We start from the raw sequence: 13,230 nt of genomic DNA on the forward strand, positions 1-13,230 counted from the left end.
TTTATTTTTTCTAAGAAGTATTTTGGACTCCTATATCCCCCCCTTAAGCAAAGTTTTTTCTGTATAATAACTACCATTGGTTTCTACCCTGCATATTATATTGTGGTGGTGTTAGCTGCTCAGTCATGTCTGACTCTTTGTGACCCCATGAGCTGCGGCATGCCAGGCTTCCCTGTCCTTCACTATCTCTCAGAGTTTGCTCAAACTCATGCCCACTGAATCAGTGATGCCATCCAACCATCTCATCCTCTGTCAACATTAATGTTATTATATGGCTAATATAATTTTCTGGGTTAGCTATGAGCACGGATCATTTGATTAAGTTAGCATTTTTGAAATGGTATTGGTATTTTTAGATGGCAGACACACTAAAACCATAATCACAGAAAACTAGCCAATCTGATCACAGGACCACAGTTCTGTCTAACTCAATGAAACTAAACCATGCCGTGTGGGGCCACCCAAGACAGTCGGGTCAGGGTGGAGAGGTCTGAAAGAATGTGGTCCACTGGAGAAGGCAAACCATTTCAGTATTCTTGCCTTGAGAACCCCATGAACAGTATGAGAAGGCAAAATGATAGGATACTGAAAGAAGAACTCCCCAGGTCGATAGGTGCCCAATATGCTAATGGAGATCAATGGAGAAATAACTCCAGAAAGAATGAAGGGATGGAGTCAAGGCAAAAACAATACCCAGTTATGGATGTGACTGGTGATAGAAGCAAGGTCCAATGCTGTAAAGAGCAATATTGCATAGAAACCTGGAATGTTAGGTCCATGAATCAAGGCAAATTGAAAGTGGTCAAACAGGAGATGGCAAGATTGAATGTCGACATTCTAGGAATCAGCAAACTAAAATGGACTGGAATGGGTGAATTTAACTCAGATGACCATTACATCAGCTACTGTGGGCAGGAATCCCTTAGAAGAAATGGAGTAGCCATCATGGTCAACAAAAGAGTCTGAAATGCAGTATTTGGATGCAATCTCAAAAACGACAGAATGATCTCTGTTCGTTTCCAAGGCAAACCATTCAATATCATGGTAATCCAAGTCTATGCCCCAACCAGTAACGCTGAAGAAGCTGAAGTTGACAGTTTATGAAGACCTACAAGACCTTTAGAACTAACACCCAAAAAAGATGTCCTTTTCATTATAGGGGACTGGAATGAAAAAGTAGGGAAGTCAAGAAACACCTGGAGTAACAGGCAAATTTGGCCTTGGAGTACAGAATGAAACAGGGCAAAGGCTAACAGAGTTTTGCCAAGAGAACGCACTGGTCATAGCAAACACCCTCTTCCAACAACACAAGAGAAGACTCTACACATGGACATCACAGATGGTCAACACTAAATCAGACTGATTATATTCTTTGCAGCCAAAGATGGAGAAGTTTTATTCAGTCAGCAAAAACAAGACCAGGAGCTGACTGTGGCTCAGATCATGAACTCCTTATTGGCAAATTCAGACTTAAACTGAAGAAAGTAGGGAAAACCACTAGACCATTCAGGTATGACCTAAATCAAATCCCTTATGAATATACAGTGGAAGTGAGAAATAGATTTAAGGGACTATATCTGATAGACAGAGAGCCTGATGAACTATGGACGGAGGTTCGTGACATTGTACAGGAGACAGGGATCAAGACCATCCCCATGGAAAAGAAATGCAAAAAGGCAAAATGGTTGTCTGAGGCAGGCTTACAAATAGCTTTGAGAAGAAGAGAAGTGAAAAGCAAGGGAGAAAAGGAAAGATATTCCCATTTGAATGCAGAATTCCAAAGAATAGCCAGGAGAGATAAGAAAGCCTTCCTCGGATCAATGCCAAGAAATAGAGGAAAACAACAGAATGGGAAGATTAGAGAACTTCTTCAAGGAAAATTAGAGTATCAAGGAACATTTCAGTAAAGATGGGCTCGATAAAGGACAGAAATGGTGATGGACTAACAGAAGCCAGAAGATATTAAGAGGTGGCAAGAATACACAGAAGAACTATACAAAAAGATCTTCTGACCCAGATTAATCACAATGGTGTGATCACTTGACTAGAGCCAGACATCCTGGAATGTGAAGTCAAGTGGGCCTTAGAAAGCATCACTACAACAAAGCTAGTGGATGTGATGGAATTCCAGTTGAGCTATTTCAAATCCTGAAAGATGATGCTGTGAAAGTGCTGCACTCAATATGCCAGCAAATTTGGAGAACTCAGCAGTGGCCACAGGACTGGAAAAGGTCAGTTTTCATTCCAATCTCTAAGAATGGCAATCCCAAAGAATGCTCAAACTACCGCACAATTGCACTCATCTCTCACGCTAGTAAAGTAATGCTCAAAATTCTCCAAGCCAGGCTTCAGCAATACATGAACCGAGAACTTCCAGATGTTCAAGCTGGTTTTAGAAAAGGCAGAGGAACCAGAGATCAAATTGCCAATATCCGCTGGATCATCAAAAAGCAAGAGAGTTCCAGAAAAACATCTATTTCTGCTTTATTGACTACCCAAAGCCTTTGACTGTGTGGATCACAATAAACTGTGGAAAATTCTGAAGAGATGGGAATACCAGACCACCTGACCTGCCTCTTGAGAAATCTGTATGCAGGTCATGAAGCAACAGTTAGAACTGGACATGGAACAACAGACTGGTTCCAAATAGGAAAAGGAGTACGTCAAGGCTGTATGTGGTCTGCTTATTTAACTCATATGCAGAGTATATCATGAGAAACGCTGGGCTGGAAGAAGCACAAGCTGGAATCAAGACTATCAGGAGAAATATCAATAACCTCAGATATGCAGATGACAGCACCCTTATGGCAGAAAGTAAAGAAAAACTAAAGAGTCACTTGATGAAAGTGGAAGAGGAGCGAAAAAGTTGGCTTAAAGCTCAACATTCAGAAAACTAGTATCATGGCATCTGGTCCCATCATTTCAAGGCAAATAGATGGGGAAACAGTGGAAACAATGGCAGATTTTATTTTTCTGGGCTCTAAAATCACTGCAGATGGTGATTGCAGCCATGAAATTAAAAGATGCTTACTCCTTGGAATGGCAACCCACTCCAGTAGTCTTGCCTAGAGAATCCTGTGGATGGAGGAGCCTGGTGGGCTGCCGTCTGTGGGGTCACACAGTCGGACACGACTGAAGCGACTTAGCAGACTCCTTGGAAGTAAAGTTATGACCAACATAGACAGCATATTAAAAAGCAAAGACATTACTTTGCTAACAAAGTTCCATCTAGTCAAGGCTATGGTTTTTCCAGTTGTCATGTATGGATGTGAGAGGTGGACTATAAAGAAAGCTGAGCGCCAAAGAATTGATGCTTTTGAACTGCGGTGTTGGAGAAGACTCTTGAGAGTCCCTTGGACTGCAAGGAGATCCAACCATTCAATTGTAAAGGGAATCAGTCCTGAATATTCATTGGAAGAACCGATGATGAAACTGAAACGCCAATACTTCGGCCACCTGATGTGAAGAGTTGATTCATTTGAAAAGACCCCGATGCTGGGAAAGACTGAAGTCAGGAGGAGAAGGGAATGACAGAGGATGCGATGGTTGCGTGGCATCACAGACTCAATGGACATGAGTCTGAGTAAGCTCCAGGAGTCAGTGATGTACAGGGAGGCCTGACGTGCATGGGGTCGCAAAGAGTTGCACACGACTGAGTGACTGAATGGAACTGATGTGTAATATCCTGAAGTAGCAAACAACTCTAATGGCCATCAACACTAATATGAATAAATGAATGGGATTACTAATAAATAACTACATTCAAAAGAACAAAAACAAGACTTCAAAAATGTAAATTTGAACAAAAACCAGCATAATAGAATGATTTTTTATTATTTGATTTATACAAATTTCAGGAACATATAATATAGTGGGCTAAAGGTCAGAGCAGCCTTTACTTTTATAAAATAAATGAAAAGCTCATAAATTGAAGGGGGCATGAGAATTTCTTCTAACTTTCTGGAAATACTTTGTTGAACTGGTGGTACTTACATGGTTGTGTTCATGGGTGTGTACTGAAAGTTTACTTAACTGTACGCTCATGATTCATGTACTCCTGTAGGTAAATTAAATTTCAATTATATATATATGGTTTTTTTCCATTTATTTTTATTAGTTGGAGGCTAATTACTTTACAATATTGTAGTGGTTTTTGCCATACACTGACATGAATCAATCATGGATTTACATGTGTTCCTTATCCTGATCCCCCCTCCCACCTCCCTCCCTATCCCATCCCTCTGGATCATCCCAGTACACCAGCCCTGAGCACATGTCTCATGCATCCAACCTGGACTGGCGATCTGTTTCACACTTGATAATATACATGTTTCGATGCTGTTCTCTCAGATCATCCCACCCTCGCCTTCTCCCATAGAGTCCAAAGTCTGTTCTATACATCCGTGTCTCTTTTTCTGTCTTGCATATAGGGTTATCATTAACATCTTTCTAAATTCCATATATATGTGTTAGTGTGCTAGATTGGTGTTTATCTTTCTGGCTTACTTCACTCTGTATAATGGGCTCCAGTTTTATCCATCTCATTAGAACTGATTCATATGAATTCTTTTTAATGGCTGAGTAATATTCCATTGTGTATATGTACCACAGCTTTCTTATCCATTATCTGCTTTTGGGCATCTAGGTTGCTTCCATGTCCTGGCTATTATAAACAGTGCTGCGATAAACATTGGGGTACATGTGTCTCTATCACATCTGGTTTCCTCGGTGTATATGCCGAGGAGTGGGATTTCTGGGTCATATGGCAGTTCTATTTCCAGGTTTTTAAGGAATCTCCACAGTGTTCTCCATAGTGGCTGTACTAGTGTGCATTGCCATCGACAGGGTAAGAGGGTTCCCTTTTCTCCACAACCTCTCCAGCATTTATTGCCTGTAGACTTTTGGATAGCAGCCATTCTAACTGGCATGTAATGGTACCTCACTGTGGTTTTGATTTGCATTTCTCTGATAATGAGTGATATTGAGCATATTTTCATGTGTTTGTTAGCCATCTGTATGTCTTCTTTGGAGAAATGTATGTTTAGATCTTTGGCCCATTTTTTTACTGGGTCATTTATTTTTGTGGAATTGAGCTGTAGGAGTTGCTTATATATTTTTGAGATTAATCCTTTGTCTGTTTCTTCATTTGCTATCATTTTCTCCCATTCTGAAGGCTATCTTTTCACCTTGCTTATAGTTTCCTTTGTTGTGCAAAAGCTTTTAAGTTTAATTAGGTCCCATTTGTTTATTTTTGCTTTTATTTCCAATATTCTGGGAGGTAGGTCCATAGTTTCGGTAGTTTTGGCCACAGCAATCAGAGCAGAAAAAGAAATAAAAGGGATCCAGACAGGAATAGAAGAAGTGAAACTCTCACTGTTTGCAGATGACATGATCCTCTACATAGAAAACCCTAAAGACTCTACCAGAAAATTACTAGAGCTAATCAATGAATATAGTAAAGTTGCAGGATTATAAAATTAACACACAGAAATCCCTTGCATTCCTATACACTAACAATGAGAAAACAGAAAGAGAAATTAAGGAAACAATACCACTCACCACTGCAACAAAAAGAATGAAATACTTAGGAGTATATCCACCTAAAGAAACAAAAGACCTATACATAGAAAACTATAAAACACTGATGAAAGAAATCAAAGGGGACACAAACAGATGGAGAAATATATTGTGTTCATGGATTGGAAGAATCAATATTGTGAAAATGAGTATACTACCCAATCTATAGATTCAATGCAATCCCTATCAAGCTACCAACGGTATTCTTCACAGAACTAGAACAAAGAATTTCACAATTTGTATGGAAATCCAAAAAGCTCGAATAGCCAAAGCAATCTTGAGAAAGAAGAATGGAACTGGAGGAATCAATCTGCCTGACTTCAGGCTCTACTACCAAGTCACAGTCATCAAGACAGTATGGTACTGGCACAAAGACAGAAATATAGATCAATGGAACAAAATAGAAAGCCCAGAGATAAATCCATGTACCTATGGACACCTTATCTTCAACAAAGGAAGCAAGAATATACAATTGAAAAAAGACAACCTCTTTAACAAGTGGTGCTGGGAAAACTGGTCAACCACTTGTAAAAGAATGAAACTAGAACACTTTCTAACACCATACACAAAAATAAACTCAAAATGGATTAAAGATCTAAATGTAAGACCAGAAACTATAAAACTCCTAGAGGAGAACATAGGCAAAACACTCTCTGACATAAATCACAGCAATTATATATTTTAAAATTATGAATGCTGTTTATGTAGATGGTTTTAAGAATATGTCTTAGGTTTTTGAAGAGTAATCTTACAAAAGTCCAACTTTTTAAGAACAATTTTTTCTAGCTTCTTAAACTGTTTTGTGTCCTGGAATATGAGAATGATCACAATTTTTCATTTTATGTATAATTCATTCAAAATTACTACATTCAATGTAAGTGAAGAAGAAGTGCAAAACATCATTTTATATGTGAAACACCATTGGGTGACTAGCCCTATATGCATCTTATATCACATAATCATATTTTATATTTTGGGATGGATATAGAAGAGCTCAAACAGACAACAAAAATGCTTTCACAGTGAATACCTGACTGACTGTAGCCGTTAATCTATTCCACAGTGTAGTTTCGAATGTCATATTAAGTTGTAAGTTATTATTCCTATAAAACTGTAAGCTGCTACAACACCAAAACTACTGGTGAATAACTGATCAGGATACAATAATTTATTTACAAACTTAAGAATATTTTCTGTGCTTTCATGCCTGCTGATACAGCACATTCAATCTTAGCAAACTGTCTTGTAAAACATCTTCTAAGGTTCTGAAATAAATTCTAAATATCATTGGAAATAAAGCAGCAAAATAGGAACAGAGCCAGTAAGTTTCCTTTAAAAAAGAAACGTCAGGTTTCACGTTAGAAAAATAAAAGTTCTAGCTAAATGGCAACTCACAGCAGTCATTATCATATAACTCTGGATGCAATATGGAAATGCAGGCTAAAATATTCCTGGTCACTGAGTAATGCCATAGGCCTTGTATGAGAAGCAGCAGGAAAGCAAGAGGATGAGCCTGAGGTCACAGTCTGTCACTCACCAGATGTGTTGCCGTGAGACCATTTAGCTTCTCAATCTAAAAAAAAGAAAGAATAATTTTGAACTCCAAGGTGTTTGATAAGCATGCTTTAAAATTGTTGCTTTCTTTCTCTAAGGCACTTCCAGAAGCAGACAGAAAACTATGTGACTTGATTAAAGATCTCTAATGATTTTTGAAATGTCTTTACATTTTATTAACTGATAGATTAAAATATAGTTATGTGTCTGATTCTTGAAATGCTCTATTTTTGTTTCTGGCTACCCTAATTATAAGTATTATTCTGTGCAAATAATACATGTTCCATGCAAATGACACATTTATTTACTTCCCCAGTTTCTTATTATTACTTTGATTTAAGCATATCTTGTCTGAATATATCCCCCTGCATAAATGATAATTTTATTATCAAATTGTAGCTCCAATTATAAGTGGTATTAAATTTATTCATCCATAGACTTCTTTTGCTACAAGTACATTAATCAGTATAATAAATGCAAAACTGTAAATATGCAAGAGAAAAATGAGAGGAAGATGCTTGAGTAATTATATTATACAGTATTAACTATTTCATACTTTTTTATATTAACCAAGAATAACAATTAATGGAAAACCTTCTGGGAGAAAATATGATTTTCTGTAGCAAGCTACAGATGCTTGCTCCTTGGAAGAAAAGGCTATGACAAACTTACACGGTGTACTAAAAAGCAGAGACATCAGTTTACCAACAAATTTCCCTATATTCGAAGCTATGGTGTTTTCAGTACTCATGCATGGATGTGAGAACTGGATCATAAAGAAGGCTGGGTACCAATGAACTGACACTTTTGAATTCTGATGCTGGAGAAGACCCTTTTGAGAGTCCCTTGTGGACAGTAAGGAGATCAAACCACTCAATCCTAAAGGAAATCAACCCTAAATATTCATAGGAAGGACTGATGCTGAAGCTGAAACTCCAGTATTTTGGCCACCTGATGCGAAGAGTTGACTCATTAGAAAAGACCCTGATGCTGGGAAAGAATGAGGGCGGGAGCAGAAAGGGATGACAGAGGATGAGGTGGTTAGATAGCATCACCGACTCAATGGACATGAGTTTGAGCAAACTCTGGGAAATAGTGAAGGACAGGGAAGCCTGGCATGCTGCACTTCATGGGGTCACAAAGAGTCAAACAGGACTTAGTGACTGAACAACATTCCTTCAGTAAAACATTTACTGACCACCTACTTCGTGATAGTAACTGCAACCTATAAAGTAGGAATATAAAAGGAACTAGAGATAAGAATCTGTTTTAACAAAACTTAAATTTGTGGGAAGGAGAGAAAGGGCAAATTGTAAGCAAATGAACAGATGACCTATATTCAGACAGTGATAAATGTCATCAAGAAAATGAAACTGAATGACCGAAGATGGTGATATCCAGCAGGACCCTGGGGGGCTCTTCAGCACAAAACCTTTCTGTGTTCCCATTTCTTGATTTCAGGAAATAGGCTTCATTTAGCCTCCATAACCTTCCTCAGTTCCAAAGGGGAGATCCAAGCAGTTGTTCATTAGGTAAGGAGGCGATAGAGACAAAGGAGAAAGTGACAGTCAAGAGAAATAACAGTGCAGCCTTGGGGCAGCATCCTGGCTCCCTACCAAGGGATACATACAACAATACCTGAGCTGTTTTACAGACATCAAGACCCCTACCAGGTGGGAGAAGTTAACTGTATGCTGCCCACAAGCACATAGACCCCAGATTGGTTAGAACAAGTAGATTGATGATGTTGACTCCCACTTACCTCACCACCAATTAATCAGAAGAATGTCCACAAGTTGATCATGGCCTGTTTGAACCATGATTATAAGACTTCTCACTATCCCTTCCAAGTCGGGACACACAGTTTTGAGGGCGTTAATCCAGCGTGGCCCCCTTTGCTTGGCAAAGCAATAAAACTATTCTTTTCTACTTCAATCGACAATCTGTCTCTGAGATTGAATTAGATGCTGCGGTACAGAGGCTGAACTTCCAGTTCAATGGTAAGCAGAGAAATAAACTAGAGTGGTCGCTTACCTAGGTCGCTTATCCTAGGTAAGATATCCTAGGCATATCTTGGTTGAGCTATGCCAGACCTAAAAGATTGATGTAGATTTGAGAATTAGAGAAAAGCATGACATGAAATCAGTTGTATTGGTCTTAACTTAGTTTTACTATTCAGTCCAGTTCAGTTCAGTTGCTCAGTCGTGTCCGACTCTTTGAGACCCCATGAGTCACAGCACACCAGGCCTCCCTGTCCACCACCAACTCCCGGAGTTTACTCAGACCTATGTCCATCGAGTCGGTGATGCCATCCAGCAATCTCATCCTCTGTTGCCCCCTTCTCCTCCTGCCCCCAATCCCTCCCAGCATCAGGGCCTTTTCCAATTAGTCAGCTCTTCGCATCAAGTGGCCAAAGAATGGGAATTTCAGCTTCAGCATCAGACATTCCAATGAACACCCAGGACTGATCTCCTTTAGGAGGGCCTGGTTGGATCTCCTTGCAGTCCAAGGGACTCTCAAGAGTCTTCTCCAACACCACAGTTCAAAAGCATCAATTCTTTGGTGCTCAGCTTTCTTTATAGTCCAACTCTCACATTCTTACATGACCACTGGAAAAACCACAGCCTTTATTAGATGGACCTTTGTTGGCAAAGTAATGTCTCTGCTTTTTACTATGCTGTCTAGGTTGGTCATAACTTTCCTTCCAAGGAGTAAGCGTCTTTTAATTTCATGGTTACAATCACCATTTGCAGTGATTTTGGAGCCCAGAAAAATAAAGTCAGCCACTGTTTCCATTGTTTCCCCATCTATTTGCCATGAAGTGATGGGACCAGATGCCATGATCTTAGTTTTCTGAATGTTGAGCTTTAAGCCAACTTATTCACTCTCCTCTTTCACTTTCATCCAGAGGCTCTTTAGTTCTTCTTCACTTTCTGCCATAAGGGTGGTATCATCTGCATATCTGAGGTAATTGATATTAGTAGTCTGTTCTTTATGTCTGCTAATTATTCAATTTCCATATTTGAATTATCACATTGGCATTAAAAAGGAGATGCACTATCAGGTCACATCGGGAAGCACTGAGTCCAGCCGGGAAAGATGAGATAATCCTTCTCTAGAAATGACAGAATGGTCCCTCCCACTGGAAATGGAGAGAATACGGAGAGAATGTGGTAAAGCCAAGTTTCATTTTGGAAAGAAAGGTGATATTCTATTACCAATGGAATAGATATGCAGATGAAGGACATGGGAATAATTAACGATGCTCCTAATATTAAGTGATTTAGTATCAAAGTAGAAGATGGTGCCATTTACTAAAATGTGGGTAACTTGGGGTACACAGATATAGAGCAGGTTACATGGAGAATGCAAAGCTACCTTATTAAGCTTAGATGCCTGGAGAACATATCCAATTTGAGATACCTGTATTCTATTCATGTGCCTGAAATTTAGGAATTTTCATCACAAAAATGATATTTAATATTCATGAGGCTAGAGATCACCAAAATATGGCATATTAAAAATATAGTGGGCAAAAGAACTAAACAGACATTTCTCCAAAGAAGACATATGGATGGCTAATAAACACATGAAAATATGTTCAGTATCACTCATTATTCAGTTCAGTTCAGTCTCTCAGTTGTGTCTGACTCTTTGCAACCCCATGAATCACAGCACACCAGGCCTCCCTGTCCATCACCAACACCCGGAGTTCACTCAAACTCATGTCCATCGAGTCAGTGATGCCATCCAGCCATCTCATCCTCTGTCATCCCCTTCTCCTCCTGCCCCCAATCCTTCCCAGCATCAGGGTCTTTTCCAATGAGTCAACTCTTCGCATAAGGTGGCGAAAGTACTGGAGTTTCAGCTTCAGCATCAGTCCTTCCAATGAACACTCAGGACTGATCTGCTTTAGGATGGACTGGTTGTATCTCCTTGCAGTACAAGGGACTCTCAAGAGTCTTCTCCAACACCATAGTTCAAAAGCATAAAGTTTCCGGCACTCAGCTTTCTTCACAGTCCAACTCTCACATCCATACATGACCACTGGATAAACCTTAGCCTTGACCAGAGGGACCTTTGTTGGCAAAGTAATATCTCTGCTTTTTAACATGCTATCTAGGTTGGTCATAACTTTCCTTCCAAGCAGTAAGGGTCTTTTAATTTCATGGCTGCAGTCACCATCTGCAGTGATTTTGGAGCCCAAAATAATAAAGTCTGACACTGCTTCCACTGTCTCCCCATCTATTTCCCAAGAGGTGATGGGACCTCAAAACCACAATGAAATATCATGTCATGCCTTCAGAATGGCTGCCATCAAAAAGTCTACAAACAATAAATGCTGGAGAGGGTGTGGAGAAAAGGGAACCCTCTTACACTGCTGGTGGGAATGCAAACTAGAACAGCCACTATGGAGAACAGTGTGGTGATTCCTTAAAAAAACTGGAAATAAACTGCCATACGACCCAGTAATCCCACTGCTGGCCATATACACTAAGGAAACCAGAATTGAAAGATACATGTGTACCCCAATGTTCATCACAGCACTGTTTACAATAGCTAGGACATGGAAGCAACCTAGATGTCCATCAGCAGATGAATGGATAAGGAATTTTTGGTACATACACACAATGGAATATTACTCAGCTATAAAAAGGAATACATCAGAGTTAGTTCTAGTGAGGTAGATGAAATAAGTCAGAAAAAGAAACACCAATGCAGTATATTAATGCATATATGTAGAATTCAGAAAGACAGTAATGATAATCCTATATGCAAGGCAGCAAAAGAGACACATATGTAAAGAACAGACCTTTGGAATATGTGGTGAAGGCTACTGAGAGAATAGCATTGAAACACATATATTACCATATGTAAAATAGATGACCAGAGCAAGTTTGATGCATGAAGCAGGGCACTCAAAGCCAGTGCTCTGGGACAACGCAGAGGGATGAGGTAAAGGGGGAAGTGGGGGGAGGGTTCAGGATGAGGGGTGACACATGCACCCGTGGCTGTTTCAAATCAATATATGGCAAAAACCATCACACACACTGTAAAGTAATTATCCTCCGATTAAATAAATAAATTTTTTAAAAAAGAAAAATATATGTATTTGGTTTTATTAATGTGAAGCTTAACTATATGATTTGCAAGTATGTTTGCCAGTGTGTAAATTTAAGCCTGAAACTCATTTCTATTAAAAGTGAAAATGGAAAACTTGAAAAAGTTTGTAGGAGTGGTGAAATAAATGATTAATTTTTCAAAATAAATAAATACAAATATAAATATAGCAGAGAGAGACTTAAATCAAGCTCTCTGGATTCCTGCATTAAAAATACACGTGAGGAGAAAGCACCACTAAAGGGATGCTGACAGCAAGTGAGAAAATTATTTCATATCTGCGAGCAAGGCAAGTTTGTGTTTCAGGGAGACTGCTAAATACTGAGATCAGACAACAACATTTAATGTGAATTCACTATGACTTAAAGAGAACAGTTCCAGGGAACTATTATTCTCTGCTTATTCTCACTCAGTATGTATTTGAAAAAACCTGTAAGGTGCTATCTATAAGTAGTTAGCATCTTTGCCTTATCTGTGCATAATGTTCTTTCAATTTGTTTTTGACAAAGTCATGAACTTGGAATTGCTTTGTGGCATTTTAATTTATTGTGATGCAATGAGGTTTTTTTTTTAATGTTCATTTATTTAATATGGGGTGTTACTAGCTTTGCATGAAAGAAAGCACATTTCTACAAGTTACAACTGAAATGCAATTGGAGTGAATTGGCTAGAGAATAGGTGGTAAGGACCGGAGTCAATATCATAGAATACACTTTCAAAAATGCTCACTGTGAAAGAGAGGAAAAAGTAGGGTGATAAACATGAGCAAAGACAGATTTAAGATTTTATAAATGCCTTTTTTGCTTGATTTTTTAGGGCTATATTTCTTTTACTTTTATGTTAATGAAGATGATTTAGTACCACAGGAGAAATTTAGGATCCTGTATGAAGGTTATTTCAGGAATGAATTCCTTAAGAGGCCTAGAGGTTATGAGAATTTGAGAAAAAATGGAGGATCTGGACAAGACTTTGATAGGA

General features: G+C 38.9%; 1 long non-coding RNA gene across 2 annotated transcripts in view; it reads right to left on the reverse strand.

Moving 5' to 3' along the window:
- LOC122452263 overlaps positions 1-13,230 on the reverse strand; it is a 62,674-nt gene that overhangs the window by 25,302 nt on the left and 24,142 nt on the right. For both annotated transcript variants that reach the window (XR_006272641.1, XR_006272642.1), the window contains one exon: positions 7,115-7,150. This is a non-coding gene — a long non-coding RNA (uncharacterized LOC122452263). The remainder of the gene's footprint in view (positions 1-7,114; positions 7,151-13,230) is intronic.

Source organism: Cervus canadensis, chromosome 13 (genome assembly GCF_019320065.1).
Source record: "Cervus canadensis isolate Bull #8, Minnesota chromosome 13, ASM1932006v1, whole genome shotgun sequence".
Lineage (NCBI taxonomy): Eukaryota > Metazoa > Chordata > Mammalia > Artiodactyla > Cervidae > Cervus > Cervus canadensis.